At 42.6% G+C, this 11527-nt stretch overlaps 1 long non-coding RNA gene across 1 annotated transcript; it reads left to right on the top strand.

The window, feature by feature from the left end:
* Nucleotides 1-2722: 2722 nt before the first annotated feature.
* Nucleotides 2723-11088, top strand: LOC142590286 (uncharacterized). Its single transcript, XR_012830067.1, has 3 exons — nucleotides 2723-3060; nucleotides 4565-4701; nucleotides 9830-11088. It is a non-coding gene; the product is annotated as an uncharacterized LOC142590286 (long non-coding RNA).
* Nucleotides 11089-11527: the final 439 nt, after the last annotated feature.

Below are 11527 nucleotides of genomic sequence, written 5' to 3' on the forward strand. Positions count from 1 at the left end.
AGGCGTTGATATTGGCTATACATGAAACGCGCGCTACCTGCGCTTGAATCAGGTAGCTGGAATGATAAGATCGGGGCATCTAGGCAGCAGCGCACTGGCTCCGAACAGTGGTCAAAAATGAAGTTTCCCACGAATGTTGATATCGAACGGATGACACTAACGCGCAGACTTTGCATAGCCAGATATCTGCAAAACGCTTCATATGATCAATGGCAAAATATTTACAATGCTATTACTGAATACTTAAAGGTGTGCAACCAGTTAGACTGGGAATGGTTAGGAGTGAGGGCTAACGGTAAATAGCTCACCAACTTACGGTTTGTAGATGACATTGGCATACTTAGCAACGCTGCAGACTATTTGCAACAAACGTTTGAGGACCTTGTCGAAGAAAGTGTAAGAGTCTGATTGAGAGTTAGTATGCACAAGAGAAAAGTAATGTTCCGCAGCCTGGCTAGAGAACGAATGTCATGGTCGGCAGTCAGCCTCTAGAACCTGCGCAGAAATACGTTTATTGAGGTTAACTACTCGCAGGGGCCTCTAATCAAGGAAATTAACAAAAATAAAAAATTAGCTGGAGAGCTTACGGCAGGCATTACTAAATCATGACCAGGTAGCCTACTGCTAACCATTGTTTTCTACCGTTACTAAAGTATGGGGCCGAAACTTGGAAGTTACCAAAGAAGCTTGGGAAGACGTTGAGGACCGCGCAACGAGCGATGGAATAAAAATTATTAGCCATGACGTTAATAGACTGGAAGACAGCGATGTGGATTAGAGAGCGAACGGGGACAGCTGATATTCTGGTTGACATTAAGAGGAAGAAGTCGTGCTGGGCAGACATTGCAATGCGTAAGGGAGAGAACTGCTGGTCTATTGGAGTTGCAGAATGGGTGCTAAGGGAAGGGAAGCACAGTCGAGGACGGCAGAGAATAAGGTGGACGTGATGGAATTGGGAAACTTGACGACACGTGGAACCAGTTAGCAGAAGACAGGGGTATTGGAGATCGCTGGAGAAGCTTTCGTCCTGCGATGGACATCAAAATAAGCTGATGATGATGATGTGACGACATCCATGCTAGCTTCGCGGCATGTCATTTATGTTATGTCATGCATGCGTGTCATGTACGTTCTGATAGCTCGATTTGCGTCGATTGCGGGGGGGGGGGGGGGCGGCTAGTAGCGGCGTAGCCAAGTGGGGCACGCCGGGCACTTGTACCGCTCACTAACAGTAAAATTTTTGCTGCTATGGCAATGGCCCCGCTGGGGGGGGGGGTCAATTGGGACCCCCCCTCACACCAAAAAATTTGCTGGTTACGCCACTGTGGGGAGGGGGGTGTAAGATTGCTCTAGACCCCTCCCCCTAACTTGTCAACGGAAACGGGGGACGGGAGCGCAGCTGCCGCCGGGCCGCAAACCTTAGGCAGCCCAATTACCGGCTGCATTTCCCTTTGGACGTGAATACTGCTCTAATGCCATTGCACTGTAGGATTGTGGTGGTTCGAGGGCATGCGACAATAAAACAAAACACATACAGCCATCAGCAAGTCTTAGCATGAGCAGGTCTTTGGGAGCTGGGCAAGACTCTCACAAAAAGAAAAAAAGAAAGCTTGGCACCCCTCTTACAGGCATTGTCAACTCTGGGTCCTACCGCTCACTGCACATTTCCGGTAAAAAAAAAAAACCACACAGGAACTCCTCTCGGATTTGTCTAAGTGTGCGTAAGCATTGTGACTCTTCCTCATCTACACACAGTCCATGTCGTTATCAATGTTATGAGGCTTGATCCGACAAGTATAAGCGACAGTGCTGCGGCGACACGAACTGCTCTGGTCGGCGGCGCAAGCAAAGTACTACAGGTGGCGGGGCCAGGCGCGCTGGTGACGTTCCGTTCGTTTTGAGCCGTTATCGCTCTTTAGCCCTCCTCATCCGCGACGAACCATTATCAACCGTTCTCCGGCGGCGGCTGTTTGTGGCACGGCCGCGCGAACCGTATCTTGAAAGCGAACTGCATTGTGGACAGAGTGTGCCCACTGCTGAAAACTTCACGCGCTGTGTTCTCACCGTTTACTTCGCTTTGAAAACAGACGCGCGTACACCTATCTTGAAAGTGATCTGCGAAAAGCGCATAGTGCGGCATAAGCTGAAAGCTTCGTGAGCGCAGTGTTCTCGCCGCTTCGGTCGCGTTGAAGCGAGAGCTAGCACGAAGGTGAATTCACTCGCTGCTGCGGGTTCTATTTTAAAGGATATCGTGCGGTACGGACTGACGGACGGATGGTTTTTCTTGTTGGGGAAATATAGAAATGCTTACGTTATACAAAAAAAAAAATCGCAGGTTTCGCGAATTTCGCGATAAGAACCAACACCAACCTTGTCCCCCGCCCCCCGCTTAGCGATGCTGTCTTGATCGCCCCCTCCCAACCCCGGGAAAAGGGACACTACCTCTCTATCTCAGTTGAAGAAAGGATGATGAAACGTTAACAACGACAATAACGGCATTTAGTAACGAGCTGTCTTATGGCCTCTGAGATTTGCGCGCGAAGCTGGCGCGCGCGAACCTGAGAGGACATAATTGGCCGCTTAATAGCATAAAAAGACAAAGATAATGCCAAACGACACAGTTAAAAATTCAAACAAAGAACTGATCTTAGCTATACTGTTTGGGGAAAAGAAATAAAAAAAATTAGACAGCCGCAACGCACGCCACTAAAGCCACCACCGCCGGCATAACGCGGAACCAACAGTTGGCAACATTTATTCGCGCGTCATTGCTTCGTCCGCTTCGTCTCCGCAACGAGAGCCGCCATCTTCTCGCGCCTAACGTTTTGTATGGTTTTGTTCTCTGCAATCCGCGCACACAGCTCATCGGTGGCTCACATCTGCTCGGTGTCGCAATGCGGCCTGCGTCATTTTGTGGTGTTCGCGCAATCGGTGTGAAACATGTCGCATGTGAAATGTTTGATAGAAGTGCCTCACGTCCAAGTCTAGCCGCCGTACGGGTGTATGGCTGTGCGCCCCGTTCTCGGAAGCGTCGACGGGTTTCCGGCATGCGGATTTGAGGTACGTGCAAATGCGTTTCGCCCTCCTATTGAGCTCCGGAGCAAAGCGTACAATATTTCATGTGAAAGATGCAGTGCCCGTCATCATGGTGTGAATTTCGAGCGGCAAACGAGAACTTTGGCACTTAGAGCACACCGCGGCTGCTAAGTCAGCGTGGAGATTGTTTTACGTTACCGTAATATGTTGCTGTCAGTCTAATCTGCGGCTTGTGGACAGCTAGCCCATTGACTTTTGCTTGTGGCAGCGATAGGTATATAAATGGAAGCGGTAATAATTTTCGAAAGCAGAGAGTTGTTTCGCTCGATGTTTAGTCGTGTTCATGGCGTTATGAAAGCTAGAAAACTAACTGGCTTAATCGTGCTTAGTTCCAACTCCAAGGGGCGTAACGTTGGCGCTGTATATGTTTATTTTCGGTGTCACGAGTACCACTTTTATGCTTTTGTTGCATGAGAGTGGTAGCTGCTGCATGCCGTCTGGGCAGAACACAATAAAAGCAATTTCCTCACTCATACGTATGCAATGTGACGTAACAAAATTTCCAGAGTTTTATTCGGAGCGTAAATATCTACTATAGTTTAATAAGAAACTCAAATTCTGTCTTAGCTTAGTAGGCGTGAAACAAGTGAAACTCTCATTCCTTTTTGAATTGTTCGCCCAAGCCGCACCGCCCGCAGATGCGTCATCGGGTAATTGACAGTAGCTTCGCTACGTGAGTTGTTTTATGCGCCAATATTACCCGGTTAAGTATCCTGTTAATTTATGCCGACGCTCGTTCATCTTGATTTTAAGCGGTTACTATCCCCGAGTACCGGACGATGCCAAACTTGTGAGGTGTAGCAAACTCGGGAAATTCGAAGTGGCGTGGCTGCAAGTTCCTGTTTTTACGTTTCTTGCATTCAAAGCCAACAGACACAGTATCACTCATTTATTTTCCATTTCTGCTGTACTTGATCAATCTAATGTGACAACTGCATTTGCTCTTTAATGTTCTCCATTTACTGTGTATTCAGCTTGGCTGCCGTCCTCTCTTCAGAGGATGCCGCTGTGATAGCTCTTTCGTATAGCACATGCCTCTAGGCCCTTGTGTTTCAAGGGCTCTGGCGAGGCAGCAGTGCTCCAAGTAATTTTACCATCCTATATATCTTCTATTTTGCATCATTCTTCCACGATGGATTTTAATGTTCATAGTATTCGTCATTAGTCATCGCCATAATCTTATAGCACGTAGATTTTACGCACTCTACAGCGACAATTTTAGGCCAGTTTACAGCCAAGTCGCATCTTCCATAATACATCGTCAACATTACCACTTGTCATGGCGCTCTCTGGCCAAACCTGGCCCTTGCGCCGTAAAACACCACACATCATCATCATCAGCTTGGTTGCCAGAAAACGCTTGAATTTTTTTCAGTATCCAAGTGACGAAATATTTTACTGACGGCCGTGTGTGAAACACGCAAGATGACAAAACTGATAGCAAAATGATGAGATATTTCTTTTATAGCGTTTGGACTCGACTTTTCGTGAGGATGTCGATCGACCTTGGGCCTGGTGACAGCGCACCCGACATCGCCAAAGTGCAGCCTATCAGTTGATTGCCCCCGAATGGACCATCAACATCGGAAAATGAAGCAGAGCCAGGTAGGGGCAATTTTTACTTTGGAACAGAGTACTGACAGCTGCCTTTTCTTTTTAAGAACTAAATAACATATTTACAAACCAACCCTTTCTCTTTGTGCAGCCTACATAGAATCGTTTTTTGCTTGTTATACAGACCTTCAGAAAGCAGTTCTTCTGAACCCTTTTTGCATGCACAAAAAATAAAGAGGAGTGCACTTTCTGAAGAAATTGATGCACTGAAATGTGCATTCGACACATAGTGAGATGCAAAATAACCAACAACTTTAAAGCGGTAAAAAAAAAGTTTGAAACATGTTCTAACATCATAACCCGCCTTAGCATACGGATCTAAATATAACAGCAACAGAGGTGCATGCGGAGAAGTGTTTGTAAATGTTTGCAAGATATGTACATTGTCTAAGGAACTGTTTTTATTTACTTGGAGCTTCTTGGTGCCATGGCAGTGCAGTAAAAGCTCAAAATGATGCCCCTGCTCCTAATAAAGCACCTTTAGCTTTTAAAATTAAATTATGGGCTTTTACATTCCAAAACCTAAAGTTTTGGGAACCTGTACTTCTTTAATGTACACCTGAATCTAAGTGCATAAGCGTTATTGCATTTTACCCTCATCGGAGGGCAGCTGCCTTGGTCTAGATTGAAGCTGGGACCAGCATGACTGAGCAGCATGGCATCATTGTAAGTGGGCTATAACACCAGGTCAAAATGAGAAATACTGCTTAGAACTACCAACTTCTTGGCTCACAAGCACTTTGCACTAAGTTAAAGGAGTATGAAGTACTGACAGCGACCGTTTATGTACCAATTTCTTTTTAGGCTGACTCCATTATTAGGGTGCGAAGCTTCAATTAGTCAAAACCAGCCTAAATTACAGAACCAGCTCAAAACACGCACCATGTATAGCTGGATTTGGACATGAAAATGGAGTCAATTCGTGTCGCCGAAAATGGAAGTGGCAGTCACACTATTTCATGCATTTTGCCTAAAACATAGTCAACAATAATTAATCAATTTCTAAAACATTCTTTTCAAAAAGTTTTTTTCAAGCATGAAAGGAGGAGCCAAATGGTGTTCAGGTGCACGAGCGGTTAGTTGCACGGCACTTCTTGCATGTGTTCACTGGCTTCTTTCAAGCTTGAAAAAAAAATTTTGTTGCATCTATTGAGCAGTAGAAAGCTGGATTGGGAATTTTTCAGGATGCTCTACAATTTTGGAACTGACACTTTTGCTTTGAATAAAATATTTGAGCAGTTAAATAATAGTTAATAACTAATTACCTAATTAGGAAAAATGCAAGAATTGGCTTCACTTCCTCAAAACGATGGCAAACGACATTACCTTGGTGCTGTCCAGCTACGTGGCACTTGTACATATTTAAAGCTTGAACATGTCATACAGACCACCTGGTAATTACAAGGCATATATAGAAGTGGCTAAGTTGTGTGAGCCAGCCATGTGTAGCGAATCATGAGAAACAGCCATGTTTCTTTGACTTAAGGGCATGATAAGATTTACATGCTCGACACCTTGTATCAGTGTGTTCTAGGCCTGTTCGTAGTTTAGCTGCTACATAAACAATATTTCTCCACGTGTAAGCTCATATGCATCTTTCAAGTATGTTGCCTCGTGTGTCCAAAATAAACCATCCTCGCGCTTCCTTCATTATGTCTTCATCTGTTGCTGTGCTAAATTTTTAACATGCATCTGCACAAATTTTCATCTAGTTTTCGTATTTCCTCGTTGTTTGGTGGCTTTGTTTCTGAACAAGTTGTTTTCGTTAAACCCTGTTGCACACAGCAGTACACAGCATTTCTGCCTGGAGTGGGAATTGTTTTTTTTTTTTTTTTGCAGATTGACATTAATACACCTTGCCTGGGCAATGTAAGGCATTCTACATAAAACGGCCCCGCAATAATGTATTATATTGCATTCCAGCATCATGCAAAACTGTTTACTTACCAGATTAGAATATGTATAAGTGTTGGAAGTAACAGAACTGGAAGAAGCCAGCAGATAATGAGGCCAAGGAAAGCATACAGGAACATGTTTTAAGTTTTTTATATGAAGTATAGAAGTGATAAATTCTAGGTAAGTGAAAGTGGATTAAAAGATATCCAGCTGTGGGTGGGGAACGGACCCATAACCTTCACATTACGCATGTGATATACTAACCACTGTGGTACTACGGCCGTGTTCGAGCTTCGACAATCTGAGGGGCCATAGTGGACGGTTGAATGCTGCCTCGGTGGCATAGTGGTTAGTGCATCGCACGCCTAATGCAAAGGCTGCAGGTTCGTTCACCCCCCATGCCTGGTTGTTTTTTTTTACCATTCTCATTTCCCTTTATCATTTCTACATTTAAATAGAAAATTACAAATAAGTTTCCACGTGCCTTCCCTGGCATCTTCCAGCTGTGATTCAGAAAAATTTTGACCCTCAGTATCCTTTCTTCTCGTTTGGAAGAACAGGAACTTCATTTTAAAAATAATGAATTCACCTTGTTCAGCATCCCAATGTGGTCTCAAATCTTATCACAGCATGTGTATTACTAAGTGAAGTTTTTGTTAAGATGATGATATAGCATGGGACCTAATTAGTAGCCTTTGTGTACAGATATAGGACTAGTCTAATAAATAGGAGGATATTAAGAAGCACTTCTAACATGGTCTGAGCATGTGTTTAAAAAAACTAATCTAGCATGATTTCAGGTATAACTGTTGCCCCTGAAAAATATTTGGATCATCTGCATTGGAATTCTTTTTAGAGAGCACCAATACTGCTTTGATAGAAGTAGCCTCGTGGAACATGAAGCATCGCTTCTTGCTGAGTCAAGGAAATATCTGCATATCTGAGGTGCATGTGTCATATGCTCGAATGCTGTTTAAAGGCTGCCAATAAGAAAATTTATTCACTTGCCTTCCAGGGGTTGCTTCAGTAGTCTATGCTACTCGATCATAAACAATTTACCAGAGTGAACATTCATCACAGTTGGCTTTGCAATGTTTATGCAAAATACCACAATTGCCTACTAGACATGTGACTGCACTAAAACTTGGAATTAATGACCAGTAAGATTTATGGGACCAGCAAAACTTCGTTTATTACTCCAGAACAAAATGCGAGGCACTTCGGTTATTTCTGCCATAGAGTTTCTTACAGTAATTACTAGAGGGAACTCTGGCGCTGCATTCGTACCACCATGGGAATGATGGGAAGCACATGGATTTGTCTGATATTCGCGCTTGTGAATTCAGACGTTCTTGTGGCTTCGTATATTATACGCTATATAAATCTTATTGTCGTAAATTTCAGCGCAATCTATGTCTATACTCTTCGAAGTGCAGAAGACGGCGCCAACACGCACAATTGCTATTAATTGCAACGATTGAGCTTGTCAAGGTGGCCAAATCGAAAGGCGCCAAGCGTCTCAAGGCACTGGTATGCCCGCGATAAATTCATCAAGGCGTTGCACTCGCTTGTCGTTACATGCCTCCGTGGCTTAATGGTTTCAATATCAGACTTCTGTTCTAGAGTTCCTGTGTCTGAATCCTGTCGTCGGACGATTTTAATGTTTATTTATTTATTACACAGTATATTGTTGAAAATGACTAGTTTACAAAGTCACAAAGCCGTTTGAAGCCAAACAGACAAAGTTTAGGCAAATCCATGTACTTCCCATAATTTCCATGCTGGTACAGCCGTTCTTGTTTGATCTCCTGTGGACACTAACGTCAGAGTTCCCTCTAGTAATTATTGTATGAAACTGATTTCTGCACCTCGCTCGTGCAGAAGCGGCACCACACCTGCTGCGCAAACATGCACTACCTTTCGGCCATGTGCAGGGAATGCTGTGAACTCGCCCTGTACAAAGCCTGCACTAAGCAAAACAAATCACAACGTGCAGTTGCTGCCACGTTGAACTGGTGGAATGAGTAGTGAAATGCAGCACCTCCTGAAGTAGTTCAGAAAGTGCAGGTTAATCAAGTGGAGATTATATAGTAACAGAAGTTGAGTGATTCTGCATTACATTCACGAAATATACTTCATGATACTTTTCCATTTATTTCCTCAGTTATTAAGAATCCCTTTTGCATTGTTGGACAAAACTACAGAATGCCAACATATTTTCTAGCATTCACTGGTAGCAAACGTGTCAAAACTTGTTCTAGTTTCTGGATTGCCGCTTTAGCCGTTAACCCTCAAGTTAATTTCGGAAAAATGTACCAAATTATTTACGTACTCAATTTTTCGGTGTCATTCTCATTCTAAAAATATATTACTTCATTGGTCTCTGGTTAGAAATAACACAAAAATAAGAGCTGCTCTTGAGGGCAGCTTTCCCTCAATGCCGACTGTAACTCATCTTTGACAATAAGAGCAGCATAACATCGGTCAGAAAGAGTGCGACTCGTCATTGGTGATATTGGTACTACTTTCAGTCACTAGTACAGCTTGGGATCAATGGTTAAAGGTTGCGACTTTGTTGCTGCCCAATTTTAATTCTGCAGCTGTTACACTTGGGTGTAGCGTGTGTATGTACGTGTGCATGCATTAAAATGACTTCACTCTAGAGCAAAGTAACTGTAGTGCAGAGAGGCATTAGTCATTTTTATATATTTGCTTTGTAAAGATGCGCTAAGTTTATCGTTTGCAGTATAGACTTGGCGCTCATTGGCCAGAGATGCCCTTGTGCTACTAAAACCTATCAATTCGCTTTTTGCAGTAGTAGGTGCTTATTCCTTTTTCAGGACCCAGCTGACAGTTTTAATTTGTTTTTCTTGAACTGTGCAATTCCCACTCACAGGACTGCATGTCATCTGAGGTGTTCCTTTTTCAATCAAGAATGTTGAGGTTGTGTTTGTGAAACTCGGTTTCTGGCCTCAAACGAGCTTGTACAAACTGACCAAGCTGATAATTCCACCTGCTTATATAATAAATATATTGCGGTTATGAACCCTCATAATGAATGAAACACAGTATAAAAATTTTATCTAATAAAACAATTTAATGAAATTTTTCATGTTTCGCGCGTTCGTGTTCACTTCTCTACTCTCGTGTCCTGTCTGCATGCCTCACCTCTTTTTTTGCATATTAAATATCGTAGAAACTTAACCATGCTTTTTTACCACAGTGCAGGGGGAAAAGGTTCCGGTAACACCATGCATTCAGTATGGTGGCCCAGATGTGTATGCAAGCAACCTCCTTCATGTGGACCAAGAACTACTCTGCAGTGTCTCGCAGACTTCCATGCGAAGCTCTCAACATTCTCGTCTGAGTGGAATGGCTGCTCATCTATCTGCGTGTCCATCACCAAGACGGCCAGTAGTAAAGCTCCTGTACCCGTTTAACAAAGCTTAATGATTTTTTATTTAGTTTTCACGGTTGGCCGTAGAATCTTAACATTTTTGATGTTTCTAACATTTTTACCTGGCACAAAGTGGTGCAATAACTTTAAACCAGTGTAATGTATTTAAGTGATGCTCACTCTAATGCCTATCTGGTTTTGTTTGTGTTGAAGAAATTTGAATGTCTGATGAGGTAACGGCATTTGAATTTGTCATCGTGGCTCGTTTCAATGAGCTGCTAGGAAATAAGACGCAAAACTTATCACACGCCAGTTGTAGCATTTTTGTTTTCATGACTAAAGTATACACGTTTCAAAAGATGGAAAGTGGGGAAAAAAGCCTCAAGAACATAATCATCCTAGGATTGTCATGTCCTTACAACTCTGCAATGACTAATGCCGCAAACATCTTGGGAGCACATTGGTCGCAATGCCTACAGGTATACTTGATAAGAGAATAGCTTGCACTCAGATTTGCCACGCAGTTGATGGCTGATGGCTTTTGTTTGTCGTCTTCATGTTACTACTCTGTATTCAATATTCGTTTAGATGTGCTGCGGTTTTTTGCAGTCACACACACACACACACACACATATATATATATATATATATATATATATATGTTCTTCGTTTCAATAAAAATTTAGTTGAGAGTTAGTGCTCATCCTGTCTGCTTCTAGTCTGTGTCCGTGTCACTTCGCGCTACAATCCAAGATCATGTTACTGTACCAACTCGCCCAACTTTCTATCCTTGTGTTAAAGACACACTCTGACTTGTTCTTACTTATGTGACCGGTTATTTTTGTGCTTTATAATAAGATGCAGTGCTTTTCGAATGAAAACATGTAATAGTTCGTAGTCAGGTTATTTTAAAAAACTGTTCTGCTTAAAATTTAATTCAGCAAGCCTGTGCCATTATTCGGTGCTTATGTCTTTGTATTGGTATGGTTTTACTCCTTATCTTCCTTGTTACTTTTAAAATGTGCAAACATTATTATGTAACCATTTCTCTTTAATTAAATAAATACTTTTCTTCTGACATTTCGTCACAAATTTTACAATGATTTTGTTCAATTAGGTAACCTTAGACTAGCTGATTGTTGTTCTGGTAGCTTTACTTACAATGCCTGTGGAATATTCAATGCAAGCACATAGTGAAAAATAAACTAAATTATTGGGTATAAGCAAGTCACTGGCAGTAAATGGAGCATACATATATTTCAGGAAATAGTGCATGCTTATGTATTGAACAGCATGCACAGCTACACATGCTGTTTTGTTCGTAAATGCTGAAACATTATTCGACGTGGAAGCACTTTGTTCTTTGGCTTTCAGTGCTACCTTTAAGTCGTATGTGTGAAAGTACTAGTAGAAGCATCCCGTGGAGATAAATGACAACTTTGATGAATAGAGGTATAAAATGTGTGCTTAAAACGGCAGAAAACTGCTTGACAGGCAAACGTATGCTTCTGTAGTACTGCACTT

This window comes from Dermacentor variabilis, chromosome 8, assembly GCF_050947875.1.
Source record: "Dermacentor variabilis isolate Ectoservices chromosome 8, ASM5094787v1, whole genome shotgun sequence".
In the NCBI taxonomy this organism is placed as follows: domain Eukaryota; kingdom Metazoa; phylum Arthropoda; class Arachnida; order Ixodida; family Ixodidae; genus Dermacentor; species Dermacentor variabilis.